The 13,130-nt window shown below is 42.2% G+C and overlaps 1 protein-coding gene and 1 non-coding gene across 19 annotated transcripts in view; one reads left to right on the top strand and one right to left on the bottom strand.

Moving 5' to 3' along the window:
• Positions 1–2,171: 2,171 nt before the first annotated feature.
• MTMR3 (myotubularin related protein 3) overlaps positions 2,172–13,130 on the top strand; it is a 146,518-nt gene continuing 135,559 nt past the window's right edge. For 3 of the 18 annotated variants that reach the window (XM_043559296.1, XM_043559304.1, XM_043559294.1), the window contains exon 1: positions 2,210–2,418. The gene's annotated coding sequence lies outside the window, so the exon portion shown is untranslated. Of the gene's footprint in view, positions 2,419–2,619; positions 2,774–13,130 lie in introns of those variants that run through there. The other 15 variants (XM_043559299.1, XM_043559305.1, XM_043559297.1 and 12 more) reach the window with 12 other exon arrangements.
• LOC122471114 lies at positions 8,746–8,853 on the bottom strand. Its single transcript, XR_006294122.1, has one exon. It is a non-coding gene; the product is annotated as a U6 spliceosomal RNA (small nuclear RNA).

Here is a 13,130-nt window from a genome sequence, read left to right as displayed (position 1 = left end):
TACACATGTAAAATGTTTACATAACGTCAGTACATCTTAAGGTGCAATCCTAACATAATAGCTAACATGCTATTATGAGACCAAGGACATGCAAATAGTGATTTCAGAGAAACTCCTTCCATGTCCTGTATACTAGTTGAGGCTTCAGGTCAAAATTACTTGGCTCAGGTTAAAAGGTAAATACGACGATATTCTGCCTAAAAAAGAAAACCAAGTGGCAGGCCAACAGGTACCTCTTTCCCTGTGGATTTCAGGGGAGCTGTGGGATTGGCTGAATCTTTGCCCCTAGCCACCTCATTGGAATCTAGCCAGCCTATGGGCGGGCTGTCCTGGAGTCAGGTGCTAGCTTTAATCCAATCAGAGGCCACTCAACTATGGAACCCCATCCTTTAGCTTTTGCCTGAGTGAAGGCCTGGGTAGCAGGACACGAATCTATAGGAGAGGAACCTGATGGGAACCTTGTTTTATCAGACAACAGGAGAAACAGGTGGGAAATCTCTTTGTCATTCATCTATGTACTTACTATTTCCTCTCTCAATCCATAAAGGCTATAATCATATAACAGAAAGGGAAAATCAGGACAGTAAAATATAAGTAAAAGTGCAAAGTTGAGGGGCACTTTGGTGGCTCAATAGGTTGAGCCTCGGACTTCAGCTCAGGTCATGATCTCAGGGTTGGTGGGTTCCAGCCCCATGTTCGGCCCCATGAAGCGCAGAGCCTGCTTCAGATTCTCTGTCTCCCTTTGTCTCTTTGTCCCTCCCCCATTCATGCTCTCTTTCAAAAGTAAATAACATACAAAAAAAAAAAAAAAGAAAAGTGCAAAGTTGAGGCGGGAGAAAAAACCATGGTTAATATGTGGACCACAGTGGCCAACAGTAAGGGTAGCACTGACTTCAGAATTAGCCTTGGGCTTTTGGGAAGACAAGGTGAAAAGATGCACAATCAGCTGCATAACACTAATTATCAGAAAGGAAGCTTATCTGATTCTGTGGAAATACAGCAAAGCCTTTCCTAACTTTGAACTCTAATGTAATTTTTTACTTGGGATTTTATTCAGGTGACGATGCATGAAGGGCAGGGCAGTAGAGTCCAGTGCCAGAGAGCATAATTTTTGCCATTTGGGTTTGAATTTTGCTTTAAGAGCATCTTATTCTGGGCTGTATTTTCTTCATTTCTAAAATGGAGATAATAGGAGCGCTTGGGTGGCTCAGTTAAGCCTCCGACTTCAGGTCATGATCTTGCAGTTCATAGGTTCAAGAACACCCCCTCCCCCACCCAGCTCAGAGCCTAGAGCCTGGTTCGGATTCTGTGTTTCACTCTCTCTCTCTCAAAAATAAACTTAAAAAAATAAAAAAAATGGAGATAATAGTATCTACCTAGTAAAGCTGTGAAGATTCAATTAGATGAATTGTATAACTGAAATTAGCTGTTAAGAAATTGCCCAATTTTTGCCATGCTCAGTTCAGGTGTGGGGATAGAGTGATGAATAAAATAATTTTATTTTCAAGTAGATTTTACATTGGAATGGGATAGAAAGACCATAAACATGAAAGATGGATAAATAATTGCTGTGGAAGAAATATAACATGCAAACATAAATTTCATCTGACTAGTTCTCTTGGCTATTTTCCAGAAAAGTCAAGGGTATACCGTTGAAATGCAACTCTGAAGTTAATCTGTTAGGGCCTAAAATAATTCTGTTCTGGCTTGTAGAATTCTTCTGCAGGCTGTTGGGAATAGGGTACAATTTTTGTTTGAAAACTCATTTGTTCCAGCTGAGCTTCAGCTGAAGCAGTTTGAAATTGTTTTCGGAGTAGAGCCTTGAGCACACCATACTTACATGCATTATATTAAATTGGTTTTAGCTTCATCATAACTACAGGTGAAAAATACTACTATTCTACTTTATTGGTTAAGTAGAGTGAGGCTTTGTCTCTATCAGGGTTCTAAAGCAGGGAAAAGCTGTCTCCTCCAAATCTGTAGGACCACCATTGGTTTTCTTCTTTGCCTATTTCCCACCTGTTTCTGATTTCTTCACCTGGGCTCCTCCCCCCTCCCGCTGCGGAGGGCATTCAGCTCGCGTGCAGCCCCGCCTACCTCCCGGGGCGTGGCCATCGGTCCGGGCCCCGCCTTCGCCCAGCCCGCGAACGCCTGCCTTTTTTCCCTGACCGCGGATCGAGGGCCCGAGCGTGCGCGCGCGCCCCCGCTCGTGGCCCGGCTCGGCGTCAGGAGCGCGCTCTGTGTGGCCGCTGCCGCCATGTTGTTGTGGTTGTGAGAAGGCGGCGGCGGCAGCGAAGGAGCAGCCGGACGAAACGCTCCAGCGGCCCAGGCGCTGCCCCCCGCCGGCCCTGGCTGGGAGCCTAGTGGGGTGGCGGAGGAGGCCGTGCCGTGGCGGGCCTCGCCATGTCCTGCCGCCCGGTAAGAACGCTCCCCCCCCCCTCCTCCGGGGGTAAGGAGGGGCTGGAGGAGGGGCCGGCTTCGGCCCCGGCGCAGCGGCTGTCACCCTCTGAGGAGGCGGCGGCCCGTGGGGGGCTGGGGACGGCGTGCGTGGCCTGGGGAGGGGTGTCCTGGGCGGCGGCCGCGGCCGCCAGGGGGAGGCGTGGGGAGTGGGAGCGCAGTGGCCGGGCCCGGCTCGGCCCGACCCTCGGCGCGGGGGAGGCGGGGTCCCAGGCCCCGGCGGCCATCCCGGACTCGGTGCGGACGGGCCCATGGGTCTAGGGGTGTGAAATGCTACCCCGGGAGCGTCCGGGGAAGTGCTTGCGGACCCCGGGAGGTGAGTGTATGCCCCCCCCCTCCCCCGGTTCCCGACCGGGTCTGTGGGAGTCCACTGTGGCGAGAGGCCGGAGGTCTGGGCCAGCGGAGCCCCTGAGGCGAGCGGTAAGGGCCCGGGACTTGTGGGAAGGAGGAGTGGCCGACTGTGCAGCAGGGCATCCTCCTGACCTGGTAGTACTTGGGTGGGAAGGATGGTTCGGAGGCGGTTGAGAGCTCAGGAAACACTGGGTCAGACAGCTCCGCGAAAGATTGTTATTTCTCAATTGGAAATTCTGTTGCTTCGGACCCCTGCGATAATATTGTTGCTTGTACTTTGGGCTGGAAAACTTAGTTCAAAATAATGGGTTGAATTTTATAGGTGCTTTAATAAACTTCTCTGGGGTCTGGTAATCTCGTCAGTGAGTTTTGCACTTGATCTATTGATGTTCAGGTGTGTCTTCACCAGCCTGAGGCCTAAATTCTTGATTGGTTTAATATCTTGACGTCCACTTTATCCGACGGAATCTAATTTTTCACAACAAAAAAACCGTGCATACTCTTCTAGTTGAGGTTCAACTTCGTTTTTCGTAATGTGGACGGTGATGCCATCCAAGGCTTGGGTTGAATTACACGAAATAATTTTTTACATTAAACATTTGTGATTTGTACTCGGAGAGGTGATAGGAACTTTATTCTTTCAGGTTAAAGGCTGTTTCTGTAGGGTCAGAGACCCAAGTAGGGTGCATTGGTGGCATGCAGAAAGTCTTGCCTACTATAGCCTGTAACTTCGGTGGGTCACAGAGCTTACAGAATGACAGTTTTGAGTAAACCCAGTACAGTATGTGATATTGAACTAAATTTGGAGAGTTCCCCAATTTTAAATGGGCTGCCTGTGAAGGCCTCTTTTAGCTCTAATTACCTCCCTTCTTTTCAGGTGACCCAGAGCAGTTCAAGTGACCAGCATAGTGGTACAGCCCTACTTGTAGTTAATAGCAAGCCATAGGAGAATCCATGTTTCTTAGCTTGTAGGCTAGGTTTTTTAGTTCAGTGGTTACCTAAACACGGTCATCAGAAATAGTTGATTCCTTAAATGTTGATTCCTAAGCTCCATGCAGGACCTGGTGAATAAAAATCTCTGGGTGGGGCATGAGAATCCATCCTTACAAAGCTCCATGAATGATTCTGGTCAGCCAGGCTTGTGAACCTGTGAAAGTCAGCTGTAGGTCACCTTTGGTATTCCAGAGCTTTTCCATTAATTAGGACTTCTGAGAGTGCTTTTAATTCTTTATAGAGCTTTAATTCTTATAGGGAAGAAGGGGAAGCCTGAGAAACCTAAATCTGAAAATTGAGCATCTCTTAAAATATAATGGATTTCGATAGGGGAATCAGATTTGTTGCCAGAAGTTAGTTGTGCAAGTCTTTGGGAACATACCTGATAAAATTAGGTGCTGCTTGACTGGAGGTGTATCTAGAGATGTATCAAAAGATCCATGGGGAAAAAAAGGAGAGTGAGAGGCAGTAAGTTTACTTCTGGCTCACAAAGGAGTTCATGGTATGTGCTTCCCAACATCTCAACATCATGGTTGCTCCTAAACCATCTGACTCAGGTTTCTAGTAAAGTGAGGGTAGGGTGGATGAGTTACCAGTCATTTGAGATGATGAGGGTTGTGCACCAGGAAGGTTTATTGTAGATTGTGAAAAGTTCTTGAAACTTGCCCCAGTCCATGAGGAGTGGTCAAGTCAGTTTTTAAAGTTTATTTTGAGAGAGAGAGTGTGAGCATGCATGGGGAAGGGCAGAGAGGGAGAGAGAGAATCTGAAGCAGGCTCAGCAGTGACAGCTCAGAGCCAGATACAGAGCTCGAACCCATGAACTGTGACATCATGATCTGAGCTGAAACCAAGAGTCGGACGCTTCACCGACCGAGCCACCCAGGTGCCCGGTAAAGTCAGTTTTTCTTTTGTAGTTCTGATTAACACCTTCTGTGGTAAAAGTGGAATAGTGAATTACCCAAGAAATACTCATATTGCAGAGGGGGTGTGGTGAGGTTCTATTTAAGTTTGGAAGAATTGGCAGAAAATGTTGGTATAGTTATGTAGAGTAGTGAAGGAGTTTGGTAAATATCCTGTCAGGTCATAGACTAGTATTTTAGAGAAGTGTATCCAGTTGAGCAAAAGGCTCTTTCTGTTTTGTTTTGTTTTCTTGGTGTCTTCAGTACCTAGCATAGTTCCTAGTGTATATTGTGCTTTCAGATATTTGTTGAGCAAATGAATAGTATTTAAGATGGGGGAAAAAAAAGTTATGGTGGTTGATAACATGAGTTATTAAAAACTACGTGATACCTTGTATTGGCTTAAAGAGCCAGGTTTGAGCTCATGTGGTTTGGAACTTTGCAATTCCTTCAAGAGGTTCTGTATTCTAGGGGCTCCTGGCTAGCTTAGTTGGTAGAGCATGCAACTCTTGATCTCAGGGCTGTAAGTTCGAGCCCCACATTGGGTATAGAGATTACTTAAAATCTTTACAAAACAGAAACTTCCCCCTCCCTCCCTTTTTAAGACTGTCATTGTATACTACCCTGTCCCCCAGTTTTTGGGTCTTAAATGTGTCTTTTTTAGGTTTAGTAGCCCTTTTTAGTGACATTTTATTGGATGCAGAGGCATTTAGGATAACAGGAAGCTGTAGATTGACAGATTCTGTGTCATTAATTGACTGTGGGACTGCTGTTAGGAGTGTCACTTCTCCGGATCTCTGTTTTCTCATCTATATGATTAAAGGCCTATACTTGTTGATCTCAAGTAGTTTCCTCAGCCAGATTCTGCAAGTCTTTTTATTAAAAAAAATTTTTTTTTAACGTTTATTTATTATTGAGAGACAGAGAGAGACAGCATGAGAATGGGAGAGGCAGAGAAAGAGGGAGACACAGAATCTGAAGCAGGCTCCAGGCTCTGAGCTGTCTGCACAGAGCCTGGCATGGGGCTCGAACTCACAAACTGCGAGATCATGACCTGAGCCGAAGTTGGGCACTTAACCGACAGCCATCCAGGAGCCCCTTTTTCTTTATTTCTTTTAAAAGAAATACTATGGACAGCTCTTTCTGCCCGTGGGTCCTGTCCTTGTACTTTAGTAAAATCACCTTTTTGTACCAAAAAACAAAAACAAATACATATTTTTTAAGTAAGCTCTACACTCAGCATGGGGCCTGAACTTGTGACCCCCAAGATCAACAGTTGCATGCTTTAACAGGTGTCCTTCTACAAATCTTTAATAATTTGTAATTATGTTACTTGGTATTCATCTTACATAGGCAGGTGAACTTTTTTTAATTAAAAAAAAAAACTAAGCCCAGCATCGGGCTCTGTGCTGACAGCTTAGAGCCTGGAGCCTGCTTCGAATTCTGTGTCTCCCTCTCTGCTCCTCCCCCGCTCATGCTCTGTCTCTCTCTCTCCTTCAAAAACAAATAAAAACATGAAAAAAAAAAACTTGAACATTTTTGGGTTTTATTTTTAGCTTATAGATTGTGGACATTGTCCTAAAGTGCTCTGAAAATTGAGTGCATGTTGCAAGTATTACGCAGAAACAACATGCTTATGCTGTTGTAATTCACTTAGTGTTGAAATCAAAATGGATTTCACATGAGGAACTTCATAATTTAGTGTGAAGCCACAAGATTAAGAATGGTTTGGGGAAGTTTGTGTAATTTATGTGCCTAGTTGTTTCTTACAGACCACCCAATTCTGTAATTTTCTATGGTGAATTTATATGTAATTTTATAATCAGTGAAACATTCATTTAAGACAGAGTGTGAGATCAAATCCATACTGGATTCAAGTAGAATTTCTAATAGTTTTAGAGGCTACCAACATTAACATTCATTGCTGTTTTTAAGTCTTTATTTTGATACTAATATTGATACAATGCTCTCCATTTCTGTATCTAGAAACTTTTTAAAAAAAAGTTTATTTTTGAGAGCGTGTGAGTGAGTGGGGGAGGGGCAGAGAGGGAGACAGAGGATCCCTCTGTGCTTATAGAGAACCCCAAGTTGGGCTTGAACTTAGGAACCATGAGATCAGATGCTTAACTGACTGAGCCACCCAGGTGCCCCTGTATCTAGAAACTTTTAAAAAATATGTATGTATTTTTTTATTACATAAACTCTATGCCCAACGTGGGGCTCTCAGGATCATGAGATGAAGAGTGGCATGCCCTATTGAATGAGCCAGCCAGGTGCCCCTTGTATCTAGAAACTTAACATACCTTTTAAGTTCATATTTGTGTTAGATGTTCACAATGAAAATTGTAGCATGAGAACAGGTAGAGGAGTGAATCCTGGGTTCAGGCTTGAGTTGTGTTCCTTGTTAGCTGTGTTGTTTCTGGCAAGCCACATAACCCCTCTGAACTTTAATTCCCTCATTAATAAAAGGAAGAATAATCTTTTATTTAGATAAAATGGAATGGTGTATATGAAGACCAGTCTAAAAAGTAAGGGTATGATATATTAGAATCTTATTTTATTGTCTTAGAAGAGTTGGCTTGTGGAGCAGTGGTAAACCTAGTATGTACTGTCAGGTGTAGAAATTACTAATGTCACCAACACGGTAACAGAAAAGATTTCTGATTCTGTAGACCTCCTAGAGAAGCCTTTTCGCACTTGCATCCTGTATGCCAATAGGAATAGTCACAGTGTGACAGGAACTTGAGTGGGATTGGGGATGTCTCACAATTGTGCAAAGGTTTGCACTTGGAATAGATTTGCTTGATTTCACCCGTTTTGTTATATTGGAGCAGTGGTAGAAGGTGGTGGAAGGAGTTTAGTATACTCTGTGAAGTTCAGGACTATTTCTGGGTGGTAGGTGGCAACAACATTAGGGTAAAGATATCAATGTGGTGATCTTAGTTTAGTTTCAGAGAGAGAGAGGGAGGGAGGGGGAGGGAGGGAGAGAGGGAGAGGGAGAGAGAGAGAGAGAGAGAGAGAGAAAGAGAGGGAGAGAGAGGGAGGGAGGGAGACAGAGACAGAGGCAGGCAGAGGCAGAGAATCCCAAGCAGGCTCCACACTGTCAGCATAGGGCCTTACGTGGGGCTAAATCTCACAACTGTGAGATCCTATCCTTAGCTAAAATCAAGAGTCTGACGCTTAACTGGCCGAGCCACCAAGGTGCCCCATCAATGTGGTGATCTAAAAATAAAGCATTAAAAGAAATAAAAAAAAAAAAAAAATCAGCACATTGCAAATGATAACTGTATTGATTTGAGAAACATTTTATATGTTTATATACTGGGTTGCAATGCAAAAAATGTTTTTTCTTGAGTTGTTAAACTTTGAAGCAGTTGCTTAGGGATATGGTATCTGGGCTTTGTAGTCAGGATGACTGTCTAAGATAGTAAAGCATAAAACAAAAACTGCAAGGAAATTATGAAGCTAGGTTAAATAAAAGCTGTTTTGTCAAGGGTAAGGTACCTTTTACCTCTGTTATAAAGTCCGTTTGATGAACAAAGGTAAGACATAGATTTGTGCAAATGTTCTTAAGCAGTCTTTCCTTTTTTTTTAATTTAATTTTTATTTTTTTTAAATTTACATCGAAATTAGCATACAGTGCAACGATGATTTCAGGAGTAGATTCCTTAGTGCCCCTCACCCATTTAGCCCATCTCCCCTCCCACAACCCCTCCCATAACCCTCAGTTTGTTCTCCATATTTGAGTCTCTTCTGTTTTGTCCCCCTCCCTGTTTTTATATTATTTTTGTTTCCCTTCTGTTATGTTCCTCTGTTTTGTCTCTTAAAGTCCTCATATGAGTGAAGTCATATGATTTTTGTTTTTCTCTGACTAATTTCACTTAGCATAATACCCTCCAGTTCCATCCATGTAGTTGCAAATGGCAAGATTTCATTCTTTTTGATTGCCGAGTAATACTCCATTTATATATACCACATCTTCATCCATCCATTGATGGACATTTGGGCTCTTTCCATACTTTGGTTATTGTTGATAGTGCTGCTAAAAAATATGGAACGCTTCACAAATTTGCGTGTCATTCTTGCGCAGGGGCTATGCTAATCTTCTCTGTAATCATTCCAATTTTAGTATATGTGCTGCCAAAGTGAGCACTTAAGCACTCTTTCCTTAAATGACTACTTGGTAACTACAGAAGTATTGTCTTCATGCTGACTACTACAAAGTATCATCTTGAATATGTCCAGGCCTGGATCTGTTTTGTACCTATTTTGTACCTATTTCACACAATATTTAGAATGATTTTATTATTAAAGATAGTAGCAAGTTTTCCTGATTTCCTCTGGGTTCTAAGTTTCCTTTTTTTTTTAAATGTATGTTTATTAAAAAAAAATTTTTTTTAATGTTTTTGAGGGAGAGGGACAGAATATGAGCAGGGGAGGGACAGAGCGAGGGAGACACAGAATCTGAAGTAGGCTCTAAGCTCTGAGCTGTTGGCACAGAGCCTGACGTGGGGCTTGAACCCACGAACTGTGAGATCATGATCTGAACCAAAGTTGGACACTTAACTGACTGAACCACCCAGGCACCCCTAAATGTATGTTTATTTTTGTGGGAGAAGGAGTGAGTGCGCATGTGAGCAGGGGAGGGGTAGATAGGAAGATAGAACTCTGAAGTGGGCTTGGGCTCCATGCTGACAGCAGAGAGCTGGATGAGGGGCTTGAAACTCACCAACCATGAGATCATGACCTGAGCTGAAGACACTTAACCAACTAAGCCACCTAGGTGCCCCCCAAGTTTAATTTTTTAGTAGCTAATGCTTTTATAACTTAGTTCCAGAAGAGAAATATAAACTCATTTCGTTCTCTAAATTATTCATAGATTGATAAGCTGGCAAAATAATAAGGAATTATCATTATATTGATAAATTCTAACATATTTGGAAAGAATTGGTCTAAAGACAAAATGGCTAATTTAAAATAGGGTAGTTCTTATTCTTTTGTTCTAAGCTTATTTTTCTATAATATATATCTTTAATTGTAAAGTATTTAGACTGATTCCATAAATCTTATGGGGCCAAATAGAGTGTTCATAAAGAGTTTTTTGGGGGGCACCTGGGCTCAGTTGGTGAAGCATCTGATTCTTGATCTTGGCTCAGGTCATGATCTCATGGTTGCTGAATTCTAGCCCCTGCATCTGGGCTCTGTGCTGACAGCACTGAGCCTGCTTGGGATTCTCTGTCTCCCTCTTTCTTCCCTCCCCCTCCCCCACCCTCCCCACCATAAATAAATAAACATTAAAACATTTTTGGAAGTGCTACAGGGTAATAATAAGGAATTTTAACTTAGTCTAATTTTTAAAAAAAGTTTATTTATTTTGAGAGAATGTGCATGAGCAGGGGAGGGGCAGAGAGAGAGAGAGAGAGAGAATATCCCAAGCAGGCTCCTTGCTGTCAGTGCAGAGCCCCATGCAGAGCTCGAACTCAGGAACTGAGATCAGGACCTGAGCTGAAACCAAGAGTCAGGCACTTAACTGAGCCAACCAGGTACCACTTATTATTTTTATTAATTTTTTAAAATGTTTATTTTTTGAGAAAAAGAGTGCAAGCGGGGGAGGGGTAAAGAGAGGGTGACACAATCTGAAGCAGGCTTAGGTTCTGAATTGTCAGCACAGAGCCTGATGCAGGCCTTGAACTCATAAACCTCGAGATCGTGACCTGAGCTGAAGTTGGTTGCTCAACTGACTGAGCCACCTAGGCACCCCTAATTTAGTCTAATTTTTAATTTCAAAATCAGGTTGTTATTTCTGATTATGAAAGCTGTTAAGTACATATTCAGTGTGTGTGTGGGGGGAACCCTACAAAAAACGAAATTGAGATAACTCAGGACAATGAAATAGAGATAACCCATAATTCCACTTAAATGTGATGTTTGGTATTTTCCTTTTTTCTTATACATTATCTACTGAATACTTAAAAAGAACAACTTTCCATGTCAAATTGATGTTCTGTTCATGGTTACTTAGTGTTCTGTGATACAGATGCATCATAGTGTACAACAGTTTCCCATTAATGGACATTTTCAATTTTTCTCTTAAAACAGTGCTGTCATGAATTCTTTTGGACCTTTTTAATATAATTGTGCTACTATTTCCATAGGCTAAATTTCTAAAAGTGGGCTTACGTGGTCAAAGGGTTTGTGTGCTAAAAAAATTTTTTTTAAAGATTTTTATACTTATATATTATTGTTTCATAATTTTTTAATTGAGGCTTCACTTTCTTAGGGCAGTTTTAGGTTCACATAAAGATTGAGGGGAAGTTACAGAGATTTCTCACATACCTGCTTGCCAGCACACATGCATAACCTGTTCCATTTTCAGCATCTTCCACCAGAGTGGCACATTTGTTAACAATTGATGATGTGACATTGACACATCATATAATCACCCAAAGGCCATAGTTTATGACTCACTCTTAGTGTTGTGCATTCTATGGGTTTACAAGGTATATGACATGACATCATAAAGACTATTTTCACTGCCCTAACGATCTTATGTACTCCACCTATTCATTGCTCCTTTCTGCCCCCAAATGCTGGCAGGCAACTACTGATCTTTATACTGTCTCCCCCCAAAATTTTTTTTATGTTTATTTTTGTGGGGGGCGAGAGGCAGAGAGAGAGGGGGAGACACAGAATCTGAAGCAAGCTCTAGGCTCCAAGCTGTCAGCACAGAGCCTAATGTGGGGCTGGAACTCATGAACTTCAAGAATGCTTAACTGACTGAGCCACCTAGGTGCCCTGGGTACATTCAGATTTAAAACGCACTTGGGGCGCCTGGGTGGCTCAGTCAGTTGAGTTTCCGACTTTGACTCAGGTCATGATCTCACAGTTCACAGGCTCTGTGCTGACAGCTTGGAGCCTGGAGCCTGCTTCTATTCTGTCTTCCTCTCTCTCTGCCCCCTCCTGCTCGCACTGTCTCTGTCTCTCAAAAATAAACATTAAAAATTTTTTGAATGTATTCAAGGTGTCCTATAGATAGGATGTCTATTAAAACATTAATGTTTTTCTTTTTTTTTTTTTTTTATATCTGAGTGAGAGAGAGACAGTGTGAGCAGGGGAGGGGCAGAGAGATGGAGACAGAATCTGAAGCAGGCTCCAGGCTTTGAGCTGTCAGCAAGGAGCCTGACATGGGGCTCGAACTCAGTGAGATCGTGACCTAAGCCAAAGTTGGATGCTTAACCGATTGAGCCACTCAGGGGGACCCACGATGTCTATTTTAAAGTCCCACCAACAGGGTGCCTGGGTGGCTCAGTCGGTTAAGCGTCCTACTTCAGTTCAGGTCATGATCTCGTGGTTTGTGAGTTCCAGTTCCAGTCCCGCATTGGACTCTGTGCTGACCCCTAGGATCCTGGAGTCTGCTTTGGATTCTCTATCTCCCTCTGTCTCTGCCTCTTCCCCGCTCATGCTCTCTCTGTCTCTCTCTCTCTCTCAGAAATAAATGAAACGTTAAAAAAAAAATTACAAAGTTCTACCAACAGTATTTTAGTGTCCAGTTCCTCATATTCTTGCTAGTGATTTATTATCTTTTAATTTGTTGGTGGGAATTTAACATAGTTTGGGAATAGTTTTCCTTTTGCTCTTTTTTCAGCATCGGATCTTAGCCTCTACAGTTTAACTCTGTGGAAGGGGCAAGTAAAAATGAAAGTGCAGTGACAGAATAGTCCAGTGGTCTCTAAACTTTTTGATCCTCTCAATAGCAAAAAAATTTTGAGCATTAATCCTCAATCCTGAAGTATTTAATTTACATAAAATATGTATGGTAACAGGTTATTGTGTACCTTATAAAATATAAACAAAGAATTATCAAGGATGAGCATTAAAAATAAAATTCAAACATTTTTATTCTTTCCCCCATGGAGCATATTGGATGTTCCTTGGTGGTATATTTTACTTTGCTTTGGATATCACTGCTTTAGACTCTTAAGATTTAATGTTGGGCCTTTATGTATGATTGTTTTTGGGCATTTCCTCTGGTTCTGCAGATGGTCCAGCCTAATTGGATTATGATAGTCTTTAAAGCGTTCCATGCATTTGAGAGTCATATCTGCAATAAGGGCAAACATAAACGTTGTTCAAAGTACAGTTTGATAACCTTTTGTCGTTGTTGAGGTAGTTGAATTCGAAAAGGGAAAATCATAGAATAGGAAACAATCTAAGTAGTCTATTCCTCTTAGATGTGAAGAACTGGTATTGTGTAAGGTATATTTTAAAATGTGCTTTATGGAAAGTGGTTTGGTTATAACATAGCTCTGTTTTCTAAGAGCTTAGAGACTGAGGGAAGGGACGAATAATTGCTACTTTGCTTGTGAAGTACCACAATTAACATGTCACTGTAACTCCATTTGGAAGAGCCTGAACCTTTAACTTTTAAAA

This window comes from Prionailurus bengalensis, chromosome D3, assembly GCF_016509475.1.
Source record: "Prionailurus bengalensis isolate Pbe53 chromosome D3, Fcat_Pben_1.1_paternal_pri, whole genome shotgun sequence".
NCBI classification, from domain to species: domain Eukaryota; kingdom Metazoa; phylum Chordata; class Mammalia; order Carnivora; family Felidae; genus Prionailurus; species Prionailurus bengalensis.
Note: the sequence above shows the minus strand (reverse complement) of the source record. Positions and strands in the feature narration are given on the sequence as shown.